Genomic DNA, 7548 nt, shown 5'->3' with positions numbered 1-7548 from the left:
CAGGTGCTGGGACAGGTCTGTGTCACACTGCAGCCACAGGGTGGAGGGAGGAGCTGTGTGCTGGCACTGTGTGGTGGTGACCGCGCAGGGAGCTGAGCCCCTCAGCCACAGCGAGGGAGTGGCTGAAGCAAAAGGCAGGATTAGCAGAGGGCTTTTCACGGGGATCCCAGCCCTCTCTTGTCACCCACTGTCACTGACCAGAAAAACTCTGGATAGAAAAACCCATCCTTCTTCAGAGACCCTGGGACTGAGGCAGGTCAAGAATGTCGAGTTGGAAATCATGTTATACTTAAGGGGAAATGAGCAAGGGTAAGCACAGGTACTTCCAAAAGCTGGGATTTCTCTCATACTCTATTGGATGAGAATTTGAAGTTACCTTTGGAAAATAACTCTGCATATTGTCCCCTCTTTAACTGCTCACGCCTCAGTGTCAGTAACAGTGACCTGTAATGCTGTCATTAACTAGTTTTGCAACTCCCACGTGTGAAAACATCTGTAGCAGTTCAAAAAGGATAAAGCTTTGTCCTGTAATTCTGACTGTAATTCTGTCCTGTAATTTCTATTTATGTACCTTAGCTTCATGTTTAAGTTTTGTTATTGCAGTTGTCTTCGTCTTCTGGTGAAAGTGCTTCTGTTACAAACCTCACTTGGGAGGTTCTGTGACTTCCAGTCAGAATTACTCCTCATATCTGGGTTCAGCCTCTGTCTTCTCAACCTGATACAAGTTTTGGAAAGTACAAAAAAGCCTGCGTGGCACAGTGTGACCTGTGCTATGGAAGAGACAAAAAAATCAGTTACCGTCACTCCTTTACAAACTGATTCTTTTTTCTCCTTCCTTTCTTCACCATTTAATAAACACTAATGTTAAGCAAATTTCCTTGCCTCTGAGTTTTTAAATGGTGCTTTGCACTTCTGCACATACCAAAAAAGGCACCACAAGAAAAGAATTGCTGCTGCTAAATTCCTTCAGGCAGCACTGGTCCTGCCTGTGCTCCCACAGCAGCCTGGGCTCTCTGATAGCAGGTTTATAGGGATAGGGCTGGAATTTTCTGAATCTGTGTGTCCACAATGGGTGCAAAGACCCCAGTCAGTCAAACTGCACTAAGCCAAAATGACAGCTTCTTGGACTTGCTTTGATATTTTCAGGATCATGGTGAATAAACACAGGATTTTACTAATTTGTTTGTTTGTTTGTTGTGGATTTTTTTTTTTTTTTTAAGCACTGCTGGGCAAAACCAACCCATCCCACAGCAGATGATGCCAGCTGCAGGCTCTTTACCTCGGTGGTTGCTTATGAGTTAGCAGATGCAGGGGCAGCTAAGCTGGAATGTATTTCCTGGCCCCAGCTGTTGCAGGAGTTTTCCAGGGAGCCTGGGGAGCTCCCAGACCAGGCAGATGTAGGGGGGTCTGTCTGGGCACTATGAGAACACCCAGCTCTCTCCTGTGGTGTTTTCCAGGGATACTGGCTGTTTTCCAGCCTTAGTGAGTAATGAGGAATTTAATAATCATGTAATGCCAACAACAGGCTTGTTCTTGTGCAAAGGGAAATGGGAGAGGGGGCATGGAATAAACTGCATGTCCCACAGTTACCTCTGTGGAGCTGTGTTTGTCCTTGGCTTCCTCTGGAGGCTGCAGCAGCACCACTCACACCCACAGCAATTCAGCCTGTATTTACAGGGAAAGTTAATGTGTGTCCACACCAAATTTCAAACAATTTTGTGCTTCTATAAGGCTTTGTACTGATGTACTAGGTTACTCACTTCTTGCAGAGTTATAAAGCAACAATAAATGCCACTCAAAACATTTGGGGGTTCTGTACAGTTTTTGAAAAAAATTGTAGTGGAAGTCTTCCTGTTAAGTGGCATCTCTCAGGGAAAAGAACCCTGAATGTATGTTTAGAGCATTAAACTCCTTACAATGCTTTTCCTGCAAGGGAAGTCTGCGTTTTCAGATGGATTCTGTCCAAGAGTCCTGTTTCAAGCTCTTGGGGACTTCCTGTCTGCAGCCGAGATGCTAAGTGTCCCTTCTGCCATTGATTGTCCTGAAGAATAGGTAAGCACCAGAGAGGTGAGGATGTTCGGCACAAAAAAACAACAACAACAACAACAAAAAAGTATAGAGGAAGAAAGAAAATTAACAAAAAGAAGTGACTGGAAATGTACCTGTGTTATAATTTACTTTCTGATTTTTCCATGTTATAGGCAATCATCCAAGTATAGAAGTGTCAGATGCTGAACAAGGGTACTTCAATCAATGTTTCCTTGGGCCTCCTCTGCACACCTAAGGAGACACTGGAAGAAGTTCAACCCTGTTGTGGGATTTATTATTTTCTAATACGGGCTAGTGGATTGCTCTACAAAAATCCAGCTTTAAGGATAATTGCAGGAAAGGATGGTTGCTTGCCTGTTACCACAAGGATACCAAGCCTTGTGATGCCACTAAGGCATGACTGCTCCCAGCTTCCTTTGGAGGTGACAGTAGTTTGGTGATGCTGTTGCTGAAACTTGTTTCATGTGGTGGGTAATTCTGCTGAGAGGAAGCTTTAGGTTACTTTAGGCTGAAATTTGTCTTTTTATTCCTCCTGCTGTGGGCTGCGCTCAGAGCTGGATCCAGTCACTAGACTGAATCTGCTCTTACTTTGAAGACTTTGTTGGTACACCAGATAACAGGTGATGCTGGGTTTTGCTCATGGGCACTCAGCCTACTTGCAAGCAGTGCTGAGGGGAGCCCAGCAAGTGCTGCTGAATGTATATTTGAGCTCTCAGTCTGCAGCTCCTTTCAGAAAGCAGTGGTTAGAGCAGTGTGGTCTTTTCTGATGGCTTGCAGCAGCTCTCACTAGCTCTTCTGTTTTGGGTATGTCCTTGAATGTGTAAAGGTTGGCACCATCCACCTTGGAGATGGGACAGCTGTAGCACACATCCCCCACGCTGTGCTCTCCTCCCATGTTCAGCTCTCACCTGTTTATCTCTGATCGCTGCTTTCCCTCAGAGCTGCAAGGACTGGCTCTGTGCTGGATCTTGAGCAACCTTTAGACTGAGTTGTGGGCTGTTGCACAGGACTCTCCATCTCATTTCTGTTCCCCTGAGCTCTGGGACTGTCCTGGGGGAAAACACAACAAAGCACAGCAGTTCTTGAAGGAGGAGGTGGTGGTCCTGCCAGGCAAAGAGGATATAAAAACAGAGGACATGGAGCACATCCACCTCAGCCCTATTGCACAGCAGGATGGGTCTTTCCGTCAATCCTGCTCAGCTGCAAGGATGTGAGCTTTGCCCAGGTGGAGCAGCCCTGCCTTCTGCTGCCTTGTCCCACTGCACTTCTGCTGTCTTAGAACTGTGGTTTTGGATAGAGCAACGTTGCTGTGAGCGGTGAAACTGGGCTAAGCTAAACACAGCATGGTGCCCAAAAAGGGAAATTACAACTTGAATTTTTCACCCCAGAATATGATTTCTGGGATTAGCTAGAATAATGCAGTCTAATAGAATAATATTCTGAGCTCTGATTTTTGTATCCAGGGCCCTGCCTTTGTCCTCCTCAAACCCATTAGCTCTGATCCCTGTATTTTCAGCACAAGCAAAACTTTGACTCTCCTGGAAAGTAGGAGGGGCTGTAGTCATCAAATACACCTGGTTTTATCTCATTCAGAACAATGGATAGGAGATAAAGCAATGAGAGTGATTCAACATGTGGGAGAATAAATTTCTCTCAATTGAAACAAAACAGTTTTTGTGTGTGACTTTCTCTAGTGAAAATAAGCTGCTTCAGGCTTCCCAGAGGTAGCTGCCACCACGTTGTCACCTGACAGGGGATTTTCCTGCCATTCTGATTTCTGCCAGGATCAGCCAGGCATGTCAATGAGGAAGTAAGGCAGATCAGCTTGGTGCACCTCAGCATGAGTTAACTCTGCTGTTGCTATTCATAAAGGGGAAAAAGTCCCTTGTTTACTCCATATTGTACAGATAGGCCAAGCTCTGTTGTACCGGTTGCAAGCAGCACGTAAATGCTTCCCCTGCACTCACAAGGTGCAGCTGCTTTCGGCTCTGCTCTGCAGGTGGGTGAAGCTTTTCTCTCGGCTGCCCCCCCGCTCTCGCTGTGACACTGCTGAGCTGCTGCCTCTCCTCTCAATTGGTCCCCAACTCGCCATGACCTCTCCTGTCCCCAGTGACTGCTGTGTGCACCTGTCCTGGCCCCTGTACTGCAAGGAGAGGGTGCCAGGGCTGGTGGCATTAAATGCCTGCTCCAGCTGTGATCCCACAGCCCCAAATCTGAAATGGGGTCACTCCCAAGGGTGCCTGAGGCTCCAGGCTGACACTGCTGCTTCCTGCCAGATCGGCTGCCTGTGGTGATGCTGGAGACATGGCTGCTGCCATCTTGCCTCCTTCTCTGCAGCTCTTTCAGAGGGGTGTTAGAAGTGGCTGTAGTTGGTTAATTGCTCCTAAGTAATGGTGCTGCCCTACCATTGTGGTTGCACCTGCCAAAGCTCCTGTCCCCTCTGACAATACTTGATTGAGAGCTGCTCACAGCAGTTTCTCATGCAGCATATCTGAGGCTGAGAGACTGTTTGGGGCTGTAAATAGAGTGTGATGGAGGGTTGGGGTGTGATGGCTAACAGTGATTGAGGGGGGTGCTCATAACTGTGCACCATTAGGGCATTCCCATGTAGCTTGAGAAAACAGATGTGGCACAGCCCTTGGTCAGCAGTCATGTGAGGGGCAAAATGATTTTTCCCTGCTGGGGCAGCAGCAGGGGTGAGCAGGGAGCTGGGGAGCTCAAGCTGTGAGCAAGAAACACAGGCTCCTTTTAGACAAGGCTGTAGGCTCAGTTTCACCAGTGCTTAAAGGAGCTTTGTTCTCTGTGCTGGTTAGAGGCTGGTTTCCCAGTATCTTAAACAGAAATCTTGTTTTATGCCTTGAGAAAAAACATCTTTTTAATTTATAAAGGCATGGCATTTTTCTTTTCCCTCCTCTCCCTCCCCACAATGGCTGGTATAGCTTGGACAATGCTGCTCTTTGCAGCACTGTCCAAGGGGGTTCTGCTCTTGAGTTTGTATTTCTTGATCACTGCTGAAAACAGAGCTTTTCACAATTGCATTTTTCCCTGGAACCTGCAGTAAAACACCAGCTATTCTTCACCTCCCACACTGTGATCACGCTTGCTGGTGCCTGTAAGCAGAGAAATGCTGATTAAAGTACCAGCCTCCCTTGCCTCTCTGGAGAAGCCACCCTGAGCCTCCCCTGTGGCACCTTGAGAGGGCAACAACGTTTTGGCCATGGGGCAGCAGATGCTGGTGCCATGTAGGGCTCAAGACACAGTTCATGGGTGATTAGTGAAGGACAGGGTGTTGCATTATTATCTCTTTTTCTTGTTGAAATGTCCCCTTTCACCACACAGGTTTAAAGCCTGCCCTATTAACCCTTTTCACCTGCCAGCTCTTGCTAGCTGCAGTGGGATGTGGAGGGGATTGCATCTCTTGCAGGCCCAGCAGGGACCCCACCTGCCCATTTCCCCACTCACACAGGTAAAGAAGGCTCAAATTGCCTCCTGAGGAAGAATCAGCAGGCAAGCAGGCTCAGGAGATGAGGATCACCACGGGCCAGAGGCAGCCCACAGCCATGAACTAATCTTACCTAAGGCATAGGGGAGTGTCCTGGTGACCAAGCCAAAATTTCCCAGTGCCGTCATCTGTGTTAAGGGGCTGTTGTAAGGCAAAAAGACCTTTGCTGTGTGCTCAGAGAAAAGGTAGGAAGGATGCTAAGGTTGATCTTTCACAAAGAGGAAATTTGGCTTCGTCTGTTTGCATGTTTTTGATGGCAGTACAAAAAAGACAAATCTGGGAGGTTCCCCAACATGGAAGCCTGGTGCATCAGCATCTCCCTGAATACTGGTCCTCACTGTCCCCTTCATGGGAAGCACAGTTTGCACTCCCCTCCAGGCCCTCCTTCTCGTCAGCATGAGCCCCATGGCCTCTCCATCCCAGTTTTCCTTCCAGCCACGTTGATGTCATGTTCTAGCATGGCATTGAAATGAAAGAAAAATGTCTCTGCTAAGGAGATTTTCTGTGTTCTATGTTTCTGTGCTAATCACTTCTGAAATTTTCTATTCTTTTGTGCTCAAAGCCATCATTAAAGCTTCATGAGAAATTAGTCATTCTCTGTGACTTGTGGCTGGTTCAGGTTTTGCCTTTGGGCTTGATTTTGTGAGCAGTCTGAGCCATCCTCACCAAAATGAGTTGATTCAAACCAGCCACTTCCTCTTTCAGCCATATCTCACTACAAGAATCTGGAACCCCCCCCCACACACACCTTACTGTAGCAACTATTGCATCTTTAGGAATAATAATACCAGCTTTCATACACGAGGTAAACCATGGAGTGGCTGTGATGAGCTCTGTGTCTGTGTGGCAGAGAGGAGCTGTCATTTTCGCCGCCTGTCACAGGCAGGGCAATGGGCAGCGCGGCCTCTCCTCATCCACTGGCAGCTGATCCACAGCCCTGAACGCCAGCAGGGAATGAGGCCGGCACCGCAGCGAGCACAAGGTGAACTCAACACCGAAAATCGAGAAATCGAGAAAACGCCTCAGCTAATGCAGGGAAGCGAGGCCCTGGTGCCTGGCCCTCCTCTCCGGGCCCGACCCCGTGGTGCTGAATTCCTCGAATTCCTGGAATTCCCGGAATTCCTGCTCCCGCCACGCTGCCCCCGGGGTCGAAGCCCCTCTCGGAGCCGAGGAAACTCGTGCTGAGCGCCCTGGTGTTTTCAGCGAGTAAAATAAATCCGTCTCGCTTCTTTCGCTGCCTGAGGGGGTTTCCCCGGGCTGGAGCTGAGCTGCCGGGCAGCGAGCGCTGGGGACCAGCCTGCCCTGTCCTTGGGGCCGGCCGGGCAGCCAGGGGGGCACCGCAGCCTCGGCTCCGGCTGGGCCCAGGCCCTAGGCTCTGCCTGTGCCGCCGCGGAGAAGGAACGGCCGCAGAAGGAGGATTTGTTTGGGGGAATTTTGGGGGAATTTTGAGGGATTTTGGGCACCACGCCGAGGGTCCCTCACGCCCCCTCTCCCCCCCGCCCCCCCGCTCCCCGCGCGCTGAGGGCGCGTGAGTCGGCGGCGGGCGGTGATTGGCTGCGAGGCGCCCCCCGGGGGCCGCCGGGCCGCGGCCGCGCGCCGAGCGCCATTCACGGCGCTGCCCGCCCGCACGCGCCGAGCCCATTCACAAAAAAAAAAACTTCATTCATAAAAGCGGCGGCGGCGGCGGCGGCCCTGGCGATGCGGAGCTGCTGCCCCGCGGCGCTGCGGGAAACGGCCCCGGAGCCGCAGGAATATTCGGATGTTTCGGGATTATTATGGTGCTGAAGGACTTTCCAGCAGGAATTAGCGAGACCGACGCTGCTGAGTGTTTTTCGAAGGATCCTGGGTTTGTGCCTGACGGCGGGGCAGGAGCTGCGGTGCAGGGATGCTCTTCGCCTCTGGGGCAGCGGCGGTGGAAGTGCAGAGAGCCTTACGGGGTTCATGCCAGTCTGAAAATACGTTTGGGCTCGTAGCTGTCTTGCTGTGCTTTGTGTGGA

Source organism: Cinclus cinclus, chromosome 13 (genome assembly GCF_963662255.1).
Source record: "Cinclus cinclus chromosome 13, bCinCin1.1, whole genome shotgun sequence".
Classification (NCBI taxonomy): Eukaryota; Metazoa; Chordata; class Aves; order Passeriformes; family Cinclidae; genus Cinclus; species Cinclus cinclus.
Note: the sequence above shows the minus strand (reverse complement) of the source record.